Source organism: Gopherus evgoodei, chromosome 2 (genome assembly GCF_007399415.2).
Source record: "Gopherus evgoodei ecotype Sinaloan lineage chromosome 2, rGopEvg1_v1.p, whole genome shotgun sequence".
Lineage (NCBI taxonomy): Eukaryota > Metazoa > Chordata > Testudines > Testudinidae > Gopherus > Gopherus evgoodei.
The window spans coordinates 273,881,025-273,898,312 of NC_044323.1; positions in this window are offsets into that span (position 1 = coordinate 273,881,025).

The window sequence follows — 17,288 nt, forward strand, 5'->3', positions numbered from 1 at the left end:
TGATAAACAAGTTTGTCCTAGACAAAGGGATGTTGTTTTGCCTGTTTGCCTGTGTCTCCTAGAGTAAGGTGTTGCCAGAGACAGTGGAAGTTTGTTTGCAGCTGAGTCCACAGGAAAACACAAATTGAGAGGAGGGTGAGGAAGATGGGATGGTGTCAGCTTCCTGAACCTCAAGCTGCAGGGGAGACAAACTTTATCTGGAGATACACTTCAGAACACGTTCCAAAGGTTTACTGGAATATAAAGAGAAGGGGAGAGAACCTCTTAGCTATCCATCGTTTAGAGGCAAAAGAGGTCAGAGCTCTTAGAATCTGGGAAAGGTGGATCCTTCAACTATGTGAGCTGAAGTCTCTGGGAGCTGACTATAGGTGACAGTTTGCCTGAGACCACAACTGTACTCTGTTAAATTTTAGACACTGGAAAGTGTGTTTTGTTTTGTTTTTGTTTGTAACCATACCTGGCTCTTTTTCTGTTGCTTAGTATCACTTAAATCTCTGTTCTTTGTTAATAAACAGTCTTAATTTTACTATAAACCATCTCAGTGCTGTTACAGAGAATTAAGTGTGACTCCTCAGCTAAACTAGCAGGCTGGTGTGTGCTGTGTCTCACTGGAGGCGGAGGACTTAATAATTTGTGGGAGTGTCCAGTGAGAGGGACTGGATGCTGCAGGGAGATGTTTCTGAGGAACTCGGGAACTGGGGTGCGCTGACTGTTACCTGCAAGTCAAAGTCTGCACTGGCAGAGTCTCGAGGAGTTTGCTGGCAAGGCAGATAGACTGGAGTGTCAGGGAACTGACACACAGTTTAACAGCAGCAAAGCTCTCACTTGCTGAGGCAGAGGCGTAATACAGGTGCTTACAGTTCCAGCTGTCCTGAACAGAATAGCACAGTACCTTTTGTGTAGGTACAGAAGAGCTGTATTTTTTTTTTAGATGGAAGCTTTGTAAATAAAACACTGCTTCTGCAATTGCACAATAATCAATATAGGGCCTGACCCTGAGAGGTGTTATTGCGCACTTAATGCTTCCATGGAAGTCATTCAAAATTGAGGGTGCTTGGTACCTTTTTGCTGTATTATAATGACCCTGCACGCCTCCCCTGTTCCCTGGTAGGGACTGTGCTGTTAGATGACCTATCGGATCCCCTGGATGTGACTGGCAGGGCAGGGCAGTCCCCCTTTGCAGCAGGAAAGGGCTGGAGATGCAGAAGCCCTATTTAGCTAGAGGCCATATCATAAAAGGGGCTGACTATATGGCTGGGGGGAGAGGGGCCCCATGCTGCCCACCCATGCAGAAACTCGGGGAGAGGTTCATGAGATGGTATTTTAGATACCACCGGAAGGGAAAGCCTAGGGCTGTGGAGAACAGGACCTGTACTACAAATGCCCTTCCCTTCAGACAGGCATGCTAGTTCCCTTATCATAAAGATTGGTTACTGCAAGCACTGCCTTGCCTTCTCGCCTCCTACGCTACAGCAACAAGGAATTGGTTTGGAAATAGAACCATTTCTGTTTTCTGTGCAGAGGAGAGGCAGAGAGCTAGGTGGACCATTGGTCTGACCCAGTATGGCAGGCTCATGTTCTTATGACACAAAGATTATACAGCAATGCAAGGAGACTCAGTAACAAAGAGGGGCTGGAATTGCTCATTTATAAGCATAAATTCAATCTAGCTGGCATTATTGAAAGTTGGTGGGATGATTCACCAATGATAAAAATCAATGGTTTTAACCTGTTTAGGAAGTATCAAGTGGACAAAAGGGTAGGGAGAGTGGCACTCTAACAAAAAATCATTACCAGTTTCCAAGTCACTGATAACTTAGAAGAAAATATTCTTGAATGCTTATGGGTCAGTATTCTAACAGATAAAACACAAGATGGGGTATTAGTTGGCATTTGTCAGAGACCAAAGATATTAGGGAACTGATAATCACCGCCTTACACATCTATCCGTAATGTGTAGGAAAAAATCCCTGCACGATAATGGGGGACTTCAATTTGAGTAACATATTCTGGAGGTGTCATACTGCCAGAACTAAAAAGTACTTGGAATTTCTATATATTATAGCTGACAATTTCCTAACTCAAAAAGTGTTGCAGCCAACACAGGGAAATTCTTTATTAGACTTTGTCCTAACAGCTAAAGAGGAACTGATCACAAACTAAAAATTAATGGTAGTTTTTAGGTATAAGTGTTCATGACTTGATCACATTTATAATATTAAAGCAGAAAAAAGTCCAGACCGGTAATATATATTTTTGGTGCTTGAATAGGACGAATTTCACAAAGCTGAGAACAATTTTGAGCCTGGGAGGAAGAATTTAATCAGAAACATGAATTGTAATTTGGAATGATTTAAGAACATCTTAGTAGATGGCCAAAAAGCCACCATTAAGGAGAAAGGCCATATTGGTTAAAAAACTGACCTGATTTAGAAGGGAGTGAAGGCAGCTATAAACAGCTCTAATGGAGAAAAGAAGTTAATAATAATATAAATCAGAAGTTAGGAACTGTAGAAAATTGATAAGGGAAACAAAGGACAAAAGGAGAATTCTGTAGCAAGAAGAATTAAAGACAATAAAAAGGAGTTTTTAAAATATGGCCCACAGATCTGTGATAATTTTATGAAAATTGCATGTGGCCTGGTCACTGAGGTAAGGTTACTGGATAGCTGTAATGGGTTATTAGAATTTCCTATATGAATGTATTGGTCTAGCTAAATAGTGGGGTTACTGGAAAAACAAACAACAAAGCAACACAATGGCTCTATATAAGCAACAAGCACTTGGGGGGTGGGGATTGGCAATTACGAGACAATGGACTACTTCCAGGCCTACTCTAGCCGAAGTTATAGCTATTTTTCCAAGGCTGGGAGCCTAGAGATCAAGGGGTGACTAAATTGCTAAAAGGACTCTCTGGAGGTAGGTTGGAGGAGTTGTGAGTGAGCTGTTGCTGGCGAGAACAGACTGAGATGGAAGAGGCTCAGGTCCTGTGGGAATGTCTGCAGCAGGTGAGGCCTGGCTTCCCCAGCTTCCAGGGAAAAGCAGGCATGTGTATAGACTGTTTTTTTAAAGATTTGTTTTCTCTGAAGTGCTTTGATTCTGAATACACAATACTTTTCTTTAAGAAGGCTGGCCGGTGACGGAATATCACAAGTCATAGCTCCTGGAGGAAATGGAACTGCAGGTACTGAACATACTCTGGCTCTGCTCAGGTAATGATTAATACCTTGGATGGCAGACAGTGGCCTGGTCTGAGACTGGGAGAACTGGAATCATGTGATTCCACCCTGAGAAAGATGGCTAAAGGGCAGAGATCTGAGAGGGAAGCACTTGGAAACCAGGAGGGGTCAGAGGTGAAGTTAGTGCAGTCACTGTGAAACTGAGCATGGAGTACTGTGAGCACAGAAGAGATGTAGGGTTCCCCTAAAATCTTCATGGATCAGCTCAGAGCCCCAGCCCCGGTGATTGCTCTTTGAGATGTACTGAATCAGTTATACAGAATGTTTAGAATGCTACTAAAAGCGTCTCGAACCAGGGAGACCCCCATGGAATTCAACTAAACTCCCACTGAGCTACAAATAAAGACTAGGCAATAGGTGTAGAGAAGTATCAAATTACTCACATAGGGGGACTATGCAAATGAGAGGTACAGGAATCATTATGCAAATACTGGTGGTAAATCGCTGAGCATGCCCAGCGTGAATTGCATGTTTCCAGAAACCTGAGTTTAGAACAGATCTAACTGCTTGCCTTGGGTTCATTCACGAGCTGTCTTACCTGTCCGTATCACCAGTCTGTGGGCACTGTAAAACTGCTGCCACTCCTCTTGTGCATTTGCTCTGGCCCCTAAATGTGCCAGGTGGTTCAGCTGAGCCAGTGCAGAGAGGGAAGTAAGCTGAACCAGCTGTCTGCTGCTCTTTGGTGAATGGGGAGGCAGACTTAGGGTCACAACTCAGTGCCTGATGAGCTCTTGGGACAGCAAAACTATGCACCGTCCCTTTGCTCAATGCTAGTAGTAACTCCATGAGCTATCCGACAGGTGACAAAAATGAGGTGCTTTTTCTCCAGCAAGTCTGACTCCTGAATGCTTTACTCAACATTTCAGTAGGGATGCTAGAGAATGTCTTAGGGAGGGTGGGGAACAGAATGATCTTAGTTCAAATTATTGACAGGAAGTTGTTTTAGTTACAGCTGCTAGCAATTATTATGGCTGCTACTGAATTACATGCAATGAACTGGCCCTTGATTAATAATAACTTCAGGAGGAACAAGCCTTACACCACTTTCAAGTTACTGTACCTAGATTCCTTCCTCTTAGAGCATTCTCTTTCTTTAAAGAGATCCATTATTTGAGCCCTGGGTGATTGCCAAAAATAGAGTTGTCAGCAAGTGCGCTGACTTTAACATTGTCCTCCTAGTATCATGTATTAGTTCAAACAAACCTAATCATTCACTTTCTCTGTGGGATCCTTTGCCACTGTAGTGCAGCAATACTAAGGTCTAATGATCTGAGCCAAATTCATCCCTGTTGTAACTCCATCAGCCCAAAGAAGTTACTCTAGAGATGCATATGGCTCCAAATGATGGTGTCACAGAGCAAGCCACTGCATTTTCTGCAAGAGCACAGCACTGCCCAGCATAATTTACTGACACATATATATTTAATTAGATCAATAATCGCTCTCATGACCTAAACACTTTGGAAGAACAACTCCAATAAAGCGCTTTTCCAAATATTTTTGTTCATTAACTGTCCTAAGTTCACTCTGAGTTAAAAACCTTTCCAATGTAATGTCTTCAATCTCAAGACATGATATGTCTGGTGTTGTCCTGTTGAAGAACATTTGGGCTACGAAAAACATACATAAAAGCAGCACCCTCTGGACATTCACTTACCTTGTAGCCTGTGTGAGAGGGGTTCTCCAAAGTTTTCCTCATTGTGGACTGCATTTGAAGCTACAGAACTTCTTATAAAGCCAACTCTCCTTCCAGATTCCCAATCCTGAGTCTATACCTTCCATCTGGCAACTTGGAACATTGCTTGATTACACTGAAAAGAAAACAGCAAGGATAGCATTAAGATGAGAGAAAAAGGCCTCTTGCCGTTATAGTTGCTTGGTTATATATCTGATTTGTCTATGATTTTATATTGTGCTTGTCATGGTATCTGAGTCCCTCTGTTTTATATCTCTGCTCTTTACCTCCTCTCTGAGACAATATTTTACCTACCTTATAAGCTAAACAATCACGGTGAAATCATTCCACAAGGTGTAATTGATGGTAGAACTTAACCCTGAGGTATAGAACATTAAAAGAGCAATGCATCTGATTTTAAATGTTGAATCTCCCTTCATTGCCTGCAGCTTCTGCTTCTCAGACATCTAATTCACATTATTGATTCTGTCTTCCTGAGTTTGAACCTGAGACCATAGATGAATTTCTACAAAGACACAGAGCAACTCCCAGGGTGCTGGGAGGTTAATGTTTAAGTTTAGCTGAGTTGGGTTCCAAATAAATGTTTCCATGTAACATTCAAGACTTAGCTACATTTACATACTGCTGTTCTGATTGCTTCTGAAACATAGAAAACAGTAAGGCCCAGGGCTCACAAACTATTTAAAGGGATACTACTCAATTCCTATAAACTACAAGTTGGTTGTGAAAGCCTCTTGAAACCCTAAAACAATTGTGGGCTGTACTGCAACTAGCAAGAAGCATCATTGCTTGCTGATTTCACTATTGGATGCTCGTTATATTGTGACAGCTAAGAAAGACATAAGACTGTCCTCTGTCCTTGCTTCCCCAGCCAAGACATGTATGGATAGCCTATGAGTACATTTCATTTAGTAAGGAGTTTTTCTTTGTATTATTGTATTAGAATCACTAGAAGTTAATGCCAAAATAGCTCTTTAAAAACTAGTTCAGTTGAACTACACAGGCCCCAAATTCCTTTGTTTAGTGACTAAATCCAATCTTTTGCTTCCTTGTTAGTATGTGGCTGGCCACCCAGTTAGCATCGGGGTAGAGAAATATTAACAGCAGCTTTCCAAGATATATTGAGACATAAATTCTGCTAAAGGTTCAGTTAATGTTTTTTATAGTCTTGTTTCATTGCACCATCTTAAGCAAGGAAAAGAACTCTAAATACAAGGAAAATGAAGAAAATATGTGAAAGCAACGCTAGATCCATGATTAAAGGTCATGTTCTTGGTGGCTTTCCAGAATTGTTTATTTGTGATTCAGATATACAGATTGGGGCTCTTACAGCTAGGACATAGAGAGCCATGGCTGTGTGATTTATAACTGTCTGTTGAATCATTTCTGGAATGGGCTCCGGGGATCCATTCAGGACAAGAAACAAATTCAAATGTCCATTGTTGTTTGAGTGTTCCATCCAAATCAGACTTTACTGGGTTCTGTAGTGTGCTTCAGGGACACTGAAACAGGGCTGAATTGTAAATGAGTGGAGATGCAGCAGGTTTAAAACAAACACAAGAAAGTATTTTTTCATGCAACACACTGTCAACCTCTGGAAATCCTTGCCAGAGGATGTTGTGAAGGCCAATACTATAATGGGCTTCAAAAGGGAGCTAGATAGATTCTTGGAAGATAGGTCCATCAATTGCTATTAGCCAAGATGGGCAGGAATGGTGTCCCTAGCCTCTGTTTGCCAGAAGCTGGGATTGGGTGACAAGGCATGGATCACTTCATGATAACCTATCTGTTCATTCCCTTTGGGGCACTGCCATTGGCCACTGTCAGAGGACAGTATTATATCCTTGGGGGCAGCCGGTTTAGGAAGAAATCACTTGAGGCCAGACACAGGCAGCTAACAAAACTACCATTTATTTACAGACTCAGAGCTCCCTAACCGGCCGAAGCTGGCTGGGCTATCCCCTAATAATCTAACTCAGTTGCCATAGGAACAAAAACCATGACAACCAAATAAACAACATATTCCTCCCCCCCAATAAGAACATCCCCTAAATAAAACACACACTAGACTAGAGAAAGAGGGTAGACTGCTTCCATTCCCGGCTAAACCCTGGGGATTATTTTGCCCCATAACTGTGGGTTCGCCCTAGCTAAAGATCCAGCTGATGAGGAGGCCTTCTGTTTCTAGGTGGATTATGGCGAACTTCTGGTGTTGCTGCACCCGAAAGTACCATGGGCTCAGGGTCCACAGCACGAACAGGTGAGGAGGTGGTATCAGCTCGTGCTGGGCAAAGAGGTATCTCAGCCACAGGCAGTAATGGAGGAGAACAGTCAGGAACAGGTGATTCGTGATTCAGTGTCTCACCAGAAGAGGTGAAGTCAGACCACTCAACTGCAGATGCATCCTGAGGACTGGCATGACCTGGCAACAGCTGATCTACATGTCGCCACCAGGTAAGATTCTCTGCAGTCCAGACTGTGTAGGAAACAGGTCCTGTTTGAGTGATGATCGTGGCAGGGACCCATTTAGCTCTGGAAGTATAATTCTGAGCCAAAACTGGCTGTCCCGGGCTAAAGGTTCGGTCTTTTGCTCTGGGTGCCCATCTGATGACTTGATATTGCCGCTGATGTTGTACAATTTGTCGTGGTTCAGAAGGTTTCAGCAGATCAAAGCAAGTGCACAGCTGTCGTCCCATCATTAGAAAGGCCGGGGATGCCTGGGTCATAGCATGAGGTGTGTTTCTGTAGGAAAGTAAGAAGGTATCCAGACGCTTTTGAATGGAGTGTTGTCCCCTTGCTGATTTCAAAGCGTGTTTCATTGTCTGCACAAATCTTTCAGCTAATCCGTTGGTGGATGGATGATATGGTGCTGATGTGATGTGGTGTATCCCATTTGCCTTCATAAAATTTTGAAACTCTTGAGAGACAAACTGCGGTCCGTTGTCACTCACAAGTTGTTCTGGCAGACCGAAACGACTAAAGAGTCCCCATAGTTTTTGGATAGTACTCTGCAGTAGTGGACTGCATTATAGAGACTTCTGGCCATTTAGAATGGGCGTCTACTGCCACCAAGAACATGCTTCCTTCAAGGGGGCCAGCGAAGTCAATGTGAATATGTTGCCACGGGTTTTCAGGCCAGTCTCATGGGTGTAGGGGTGCCCACTGGGGTGCATTCCTCACACCCTGACATGACGTACAAGCTTTTGCCTTCTCTTCAATAGCACTGTCCAATCCAGGCCACCAAAAATAGCTCCGTGCAATTTCCTTCATGTGCACTATTCCACAGTGATCAGAATGTAGCTGTTCTAACATCTGTGATCTCAGTGGTGGTGGAATAATGACACATCTTCCCCACAACAAACAACCAGATTGGACCGATAACTCCGTCCTCCTGGACATGTAGGTAACAAGGTCGGGTAAGACCGGAGAGGTTTGTCGAGATTTTCCATGCATCACCAGGTCCATAACTTGGGACAATACTGGGTCAACGCGAGTTGCCTTCTTTATCTGAGTAGCAGTGATGGGTGTATTCTCTACCTGTTCAAAGTAGAAGATTTCCTTTTGGGCACTATCTGGATGTTTGACCGGCAAAGGCAACCTTGAGAGGCCATCTGCATTGCCATGCAGAGTGGATATCTGATATTTGATTTCATATGTGTGTGCTGAAAGTAACAATGCCCAACGTTGCATACGACTAGCAGCTAATGGGGGAATGTGGGGGAATGGCTGTGTAGGGTCCAAAAACTGACGTCAGAGGTTGATGGTCTGTGAGAAGAGTAAACTTTCGCCCAAACAAGTACTGATGAAACTTCCGAATTCCAAAAACAATTCCTAATGCCTCACGTTCGATTTGGGCGTAGTTAGTTTCTGCTTTGCTTAGAGTGCGTGAAGCAAAAGAAATAGGTCTCTTTTCTCCCGAAGGCATAATGTGTGACACGACTGCTCCCACTCCATAAGGGGAAGCATCGCAGGCCAATTGTAGGGGTAAGAATGGATCAAAGTGCGTTAGAACTTCAGAATTTAGCAATGCATCCTTGGCTTTGTTAAATGCAACATCACAGGCTTCAGTCCACTTCCAGGTCTTGTTCTGCCCAAGGAGCTCATGAAGTGGTTTTAGCAGTGTGGCTAACTGTGAGATGAACTTTCCATAATAGTTCAGTAGTCCTAGAAATGAGCGCAGCTGGCTTACATTTTGAGATGGGGGAGCCTCCACAATAGCTTTAACTTTTGCAGGGGCCTTATGAAGACCTGCAGAATCAATGACGTGTCCCAAATATTCAACAGAGGGCTTGAAGAATTCACACTTGTCTTTGCGAACTCATAGGCCATACTCTTCCAGTCTTTGCAGGGTAGCCTTTAAATTCTTTAAGTGATCCTCCTCATTCCTTCCAGTGACCAGGATATCATCCAGATAGCACTGAACTGCTGACAAGCCACACAAGATCTGGTCCATAGCTCTCTGGAACAGGGTGGGAGCAGACGTTATTCCGAAGGGTAGGTGACAGTATCGATAAAGCACCTTATGAGTCACAATAGTCAACAGCTCTTGGGACTTTTCATTGACGTGCATCTGTAAATATGCTTGACTCAGATTAATCTTACTGAACTTTTGTCCCCCAGCCAGGCCTGCAAAGAGGTCATCGATGCGGGGAAGCGGGTATTGCTTGGCACACAACACTGAGTTGACAGTGACTTTAAAATCACCGCCAATCCGGAGAGAGCCATCTTTCTTCACTACTGGAACGATAGGAGTGGCTCATGAGCTATGGGTAACTGGTATTAGGACTCCATTGGTGACCAGGTGCTCCAGGTCTGCTTCAACTTTTGGCATGATGACATATGGCACAGTTCTGGCTTTCAGATATTTGGTGGACTGTCAGGTTTAATGTTCAATGTCACAGTGATTCCCTTCATACTTCCCAAATCCTCTCCAAAAACAGCAGCATGTTTCCTTAGTCTAGGGGTTAGGCTGGTTTCTTCTTTAGTCATCCGGTGCACTTCTGCCCAGTTCAGCTGAATCTTCCCAAGCCAAGACCTACCCATTAAGGCTGGGTAGTTACCTCTCACCACAAACAGTGGCAATTTAGTAGCCTGTCCATTGAGCTCCACCTTAACATCAATAGTGCCTAACATGGGCACAGCTTCTCCCGTATACATCTTCAGAACAGTTTTTGTTGCCTTAAGTGGAAGATGCTGTAGCTTTTTTTGATACAGAGTCTCGGAGACCAGTGAGACGGCTGCACCCATGTCCAGTTCCATGCATATAGGTTTGCCATCCAAAAACGGGGTTACCCAGTATTCATGTGAGCCAACTGCCAAAGACAAAACATGCAGTGACTTGCGATGAGGTGTCACCTTGATCATCCTGGGTCTGCTCTAGGGTATGCAGGGTTCCTCTTTTTGTAGGCCAGACCACAGGCCTCTTTTTCTTTTGTTTACAGGAACACACAATGTGTCCCAACGCAGGTCCTTAACCAGCATTCTGACGCCTACCACAGCGGTAACATTCTTGACTCTGCACAGTTTTGTGGATAGGTTCTTGTGACACTTTTTGCACCCTAGGGGATGCACCGATGTATTGCGCCTCCCTTGTAGCCAGTTCCATGGAGACAGCAATATCAACAGCCTTCTGTAATGTAAGCTGAGCCTCTGTCAGTAGGCGCTTCCATATAGCTTCACTGTAGAGGCCACACACTAACCTGTCACACAGGGCATCATTTAACATCTCTTTAAATTCACAGTGTTCTGCTAGCTTTTTTAAAATTGCTACAAATTGTACAACTGTTTCATCTTTTTTGGTCTCTTTTGTGGAACCAATATCTTTCAGCAATTACCAGTGCTTTTGGGGAAAAATGGGACCCCAGGATTTCCACAGTGTCACTGTAAGATTTAGTCTCAGGCTTAACAGGGTGTGTAAGCTGCGTAGCAGGGAGTAGGTTTTAGCCCCCACAACACTTAAGAATATTGGCACCTTCTTCACTTCTGTAATGTCATTTGCAATAACAAAAAGCTCAAAACGCTCAGTATACACATGCCACTGCTCTATATTCTCATCAAAAGGTTCCAGTGACCCGGTCAGAGTAGCCATGATTTTTAGTTTCACTTTCACAGTCAGTGCAAACAAGCAGTTTTTGTTTGTTTGTTCTTTACCTTGACTTCTACTTCCTTCTGTTACTGGAGCAGCACCGGAATCCCATCTATCGTCACCATTTGTTATATCCTTGGGGGCAGCTGGTTTAGGAAGAAATCACTTGAGGCCAGACAGCAGACGGCTAACAGAACTACCATTTATTTACAGACACAGAGCTCCCTAACCAGCCGAAGCTGGCTGGGCTATCCCCTACTAATCTAACTCAGTTGCCATAGGAACAAAAACCATGACAACCAAATACACAACCGACAAGATGCTGAGCTTGATGGACCTTTGGTCTGACCCAGTATGGCCATTCTTATGTTCTTATGAGTAGCTTCATAGCTTGTAGAACCAACGAGGAGTGCTTGTGGCACCTTAGAGACTAACAAATTTATTGGGCATAAGCTTTTGTGGGCTATAATCCACTTCATCAGATGCATGGAGTGAAAAATACAATAGCTTCTAGAGTGAACTACAGCAGTGAAAGTGAAGACATGAACTGAACTAAGACTGGATAATTGTAGAACACTCCGGGTAAAATTAGGATTCAAACATGAACTCAAACCTTCAATTAATGTTTGAACAGGGCAAATAAAACCAAATTCTGAGGAAAAGAGAAAAATCTACTGACCATTGCATAAATTCTTAAACTAGAAATAATGAGATTCATAGAGACATTGGAGTTGGAAGACAACAGTTAATGTATAGTTCTTCCCTACAGTAGTTCTAGGGTTTTGTCTAGTCTATCTTTAAATCTTAAGAGATGGTGTTTACACCATTTCTATTACTGACTATTCCAAAGGCTAAGAAATCTAATAGGAAGTCTGCCCTAATGTTTAAAGGGTTTTTTTTATTGTCTACACTCTTAACTTGCTCCTACTGCACCAGTTAATTTCATTGTGACAATTAAATATGTTATTCAGCCTTCTAGTTTGGTGATATAGCCATTTAAGAAGAGATGCTCTGGGCCCAATTCTGATTTTAAAAACTGGATACTAGCACACATAAATGGGCCTTAAAAGGACCATCACTGCCTTCGTGCACACATGTAGAGTAACAGAATTCTCTAGATACGTTGTGCTGGAGAACTGATCCCTTAGGTCAGGGATGTCTGAACACTGCTCAGCACAAGGCTTCACTGACAATTTCTCAGGAGCCCAACCTAGTTTCATAAAAAGAGACCCATTGTGACTACCCACATTTTGAATAAAGGGGTGAACTCCTTGGAGACCACAGATTTCAACTTACAATGCTACATCTTAAACTGAACAGCCGCCCCTCATGGGACCTGTAGTCTCGACAAACACCTCCATATTAAATGCAAGGGCACCCAGGGGGTTGCATTTGATCCATGAACCGCATTTTGTTCACCCCTGTCTTAGGCTGGATACTGTTGTCAGAGATGATAACTTGTAAAGTGATGTACCTTATCAGTGTCTAGATGATGTTGATGTTTCTCACGTTAGCCCCCCGGATGCTATCTAACCTCATAAGAAGTACAGATATCTACCCTGAAGATTGTAACCCTTTAACAGACAAAGGGATGGGGGGAGGATGGAAACATATAAGCAAAGTGACCATGGTGATTTGGAACTAAATTCTTGGGTGTAGGAACAGGGTAAGAAGGCTGTGGAGAGTAGCTAAGTTCATAGAAGCAAGGGACTTGAAAGAGAGGAACACTGAAAAATAAAGCAGGGAATATGGAGAGGAACATAGAGGGCTGGGAAAATGAAGCTGGCAATGGAAGGACTGAGGAGAGATGCAGGAGGGGTTTAGGAATACATAACCAATCAGCAAATAGAGAAGAGTACTATGTATCAAGTGCTAGTTACTATATGTAAGGTCTCAATCCTGCAGTTCCTTCTCTTTCAATAGCACTGGCATCAAATACCCTTCCTTCTCTATTCTCCAGTGGAGCCATGCTACCTGGGGTACTCCTGCCATCACTGCCCTCAGATCCCTCTATTAAAATGGGGGGTACGGAGTGTAACCCTGCAGAAGTTAATACAGCACCAGAACACTAGCTTCTTGTGCTTTCTCCCCACAGGTTTGGGAATGAGGGGGCAAATTCACAGAGCCTTGGCTAGCTTTTCCCATGAGCCCCTGACCCAACTCCCTCCACTGTCACAGAGCTGGAAACCCCCAGAGCAGCTCATGTGGGGCAAGGGAAGGGACAGAGGGCTGCAAAGGCAGATCTTTCCCTCCTGTGGGCGCAGACTCACCTCTGCAGGCACACGAGGAGGTAAATGTTGTGCTGTCTGCTTCATGTTCTCACTCAGTAGAAATTAGAGCAGCAATCCACTCACTCGTTCACAGATCTGGTTTTCAAGATGCTATGTCCACCATGTATCGAACTGTTTCTAATTATCTAGCTGAATGTCTCTGCTTTGTTCAGATGCCAAAGACAACAAATGCTGTCAAGGAGCCTACAGCATTGGAGAGGGCTGGCTTGCACATTGTACAACTCAGCAGTTGTGATCCCCATTGATTGCAAATGGATGGTTAGGGATGGACTTTCAGAGTACTGGACACTGTTTGGGAGGCTCAGAAATAAATTTTAACGTCACAGAAACCATTTCACAACAACAAATTCTCAATTTCACCCTCCCCCCATCCTTTAAATGTCACGATGTTACGGGTAGGGCTCACCACATCCCAAGAATTCCACTTTGCATAAAATTGAAGTTTTGCTGTTTGGTTTTGTTCATCATCAGAAATTTCAATTTGTGTTATGTGAAAAAAACCCACCTACCCCACTATAGCCAAGAATCTAGTGGTTATGTCACTCGGGGTATGTCTACAGCTGAGAGTGAGGCTTCCAGCTTAGGTAGACATACCCTCACCTGTAATGCAGGAGACTCAGGTTCAAGTCGCTGCTCTGCCTGAGTCAGTGGGTCTTCCACATCCCAGGCAAATGCCCAAACTATCAGGCAATAGACTGAGCCTCTTGCTGTCTGATCCAGAGGCTTTTAATATAGGAGGAAAATACGGCATATGCAACATTGTATAAACTCTATATTCCAGATTTTATTTACTCTTCAGAATTTGCACAAAGTAGAACAGTTTCACCAGGCAAGAGTGAGAGAGAGAAGGCTTGTGGTTTTAACAAGTGCAGGTGCTCCTGGGAGAAGGGCAGGTTTTGTGCTTTATGTTATATATTTTAAAAACCTGTATTTATTGTATTGTACACTGTGGACTAAGGCTAAGATGCCAGACTAATAAACAACTTGACTTTGATTGTCATATTTTTCTTGACTTCTCTAATTTTTCTTTTTTTGCCAATTAATCCACTAGAATGAATAATGTCTAAAGGTTTTTTTACGTTTTTACCCTTTTCTCATTCCTTCAAAGTTAGTCACAAAAGGAAAAATGAAATTCTGTCACTCTAACTTATCAGCTTTTAACTTTTTTCATTAAAGAAATAAATGTAAAATTGAAAATCCTTTCTCCAAATATTTAAAAAAAAATACTTTGAGCCAAAGGATTCTGAAGCAAACACTCAACCCAAAGTAAACTTTTATAAATAAGTTAAATAAAAGGCAATCTGTAATTAAAATTTGTCGCAATGGTTGTATGAACAGCAATACTAAAACAAAACCAAGAGTAATTTAATTCTGAAGAGTAAATAAAATGTGTAATACAGAATTTATACGCTGCTTTATGTATCATATTTTCCTGCTATAATAAAAGCTACCCTAAATTTATAACATTAGTTATGAGTCTCTAAACAAAAGACATCCAATTAAGATAAGCCCCTGGTCTTGCTTACAAGAATTATAGCCAAAATTTCCCCTCAAAAAGAGCTCTGTAATCATGTAACACTTTCTGATGGAACTGCAAACTCTTCTGTGCCAAAAGTATGAAGTAGGAGGTTGGTGATGAACATCACCCTGAAATAAGCTATTCCACAGCAGTATGCCAAATGAGATTTGTGTTCCAGACTATAAACTCTCACGTTCATTTTCTTATGATATGACTATTAGAAACAAAATTTCTATTTTCTTAGTGGAATTTATACACATTTGGAAAGCCTGGCTGGAGCTGTAAAACCATACGATGTGTTCTTCATGTTCTTGTATTGATTTATGCAGTGATCTTTATTAAAGAGTCAGTAAATGTATTATTTTTATTTATCTAACTTTTATGATTTTTTTTTTAAATAGCAATTTAAAAATGAACTTCAAAAGTTTCAAACTGTGACAGTCCTTTCATTTTATGGGGTGCTGTGTGAGGGGAAATGGCTTTTGCTGTTTTATGATGTAACAGGGTACGTTCTGCAGATGCCCCAAGATTCTCTCAGGTTCTATCTGTTCATGAAATTTATTTACGTTCCCATCATCAACACCAGTATTGTCCCATGCAGGAGTATTATTTACAGTACTTCTTTACCTTTAGCCCTTTCCCACAGGGCCAGGGAGGGACAAGGTGCTCCCTTCTTTGAGATCTCTGCACACATTGAGTTCAGCTAGTCCTGGTTATGTATTTTCTCACTCTTGCTCTCTCCTACTTCCTTCCTATGTCCTTATACCCTTCAGTGGATGACCTAATTGGCTCATCCAGCCTCCCAGCCGGATCAGCCAATTAGCCTACACATCCCTGATCCGCCTTCTCCAGGGAAGCTGACTGATGCCTAAGTAATCAGACTTTCTTAATGTAGAAAAAAACAAAAGAATCAACAGGTCTTCCTACCCTCTTCTTTAAAAATGGTGTAACATTCCTTTTTGGTGATTGACCAGTGGCTTTCCCTCTCAAACAGTTTTTTTGCTGAGAAACATGACAGGGTGGAATCCTTGATCTGGTCCTTCCTGCATTAAAACTGCTCCCACACTGCGCTTGGACGCATCTGTGGTTACTAGGAAAGGTTTGTCAAAGTCTGGGGTCTTTAGCACAGAGTCAGACATGAGTGTCACTTTAAGCTAGTTAAAGGCCTTCTAAGACTCTTCAGTCCACTGAACTGCATTTGGCTGTTTCTTTTTGGTCAGGTCTTTTAGTGGGCCAGCAATTTGGCTGTAGTGTGGTACAAATTGCCTGTAATATCCAGCCACCTGGTGTCCAAGGTATGCCACTCTGTTTAGGCCTATTTGACACTTTTTAGCCTTAACAGTTAGTCCTGCCTCCCTTATGCGCTGGAGGACTTTTTGTAGATGCTCCATGTGTTCTGCCCATGAATCAGAAAATATGGCCACATTGTCAAGATAGGCAACTGCAGATTCTCCCAATCCTGCTAGGAGACTATCTACAAGTTTTTGGAAGGTGGCAGGTGCATTCTGCAACCCGAAAGGGAGCACATTAAATTCATATAGCCCTACATGGGTGATGAAGGCTGACCTTTCCTTGGTGGATTCATCTAGTGGTACTTGCCAGTACCCTTTGGTTAAGTCTAAGGCAGAGATGAACTGGGCACGTCCCAGTTTCTCCAATAGCTCATCTATGCATGGCATTGGATAGTTGTTTGGGCAAATTACAGCATTTAGCTTACTGTAGTCCACGCAAAAGCACATTTCCCCATCTGGTTTGGGAACTAGAACCACTGGAGTTGACCAGACCATGCACTTTCAGAGGGCAGATTACACCTATTTGTAGCATGTCCTGGATCTCCCATTCTATAGCAGTTTTGGCTTGAGCAGCCACCCAGTAAGGTTGAGCTCTAATTGGGCGAGCATTACCTGTGTCAATGGAGTGGTGTGCCTGTTCGGTCCATCCTGGGGTGGCTGAGAACATCGGTGCGAAGCTAGTGCACAGCCCTTGATCTGCTGTCACTGCATACGTCTGAGAGTCATGGAGAGGTTCACCCTTCACCTCTTCCATGCCACCATCGCTTTTTCCTTCATAGTAGACACATTCAGGCCACTCAGTGTCATCTCTTCCCTAGGCTGTAAACTGATAAACCTTTAATTGTCTGGAATAAAAGGGCTTTAGAGAATTAACGTGGTACACTTTAGGCTTTAGGTTTGAGGTGGGGGATGCTATGAGATAGTTAATAGCTCTCAGGCGCTCTTGGACCATAAATGGCCCTTCCCACAATGCTTCCATTTTATGGGCCTGGAGTGCCTTCAACACCATGACCTGGTCCCCTTCTTTGAAGGAACACTCTCTGGCATGTTTATCATACCAGGCTTTTTGCTCTTCCTCAGCATCTTTTAGGTTTTCTCTAGCAAGGGCTAAAGAGTCTCGGAAGGTGTTTTGTAGGTTGTTTACAAAGTCCAGAATGTTAGTTCCT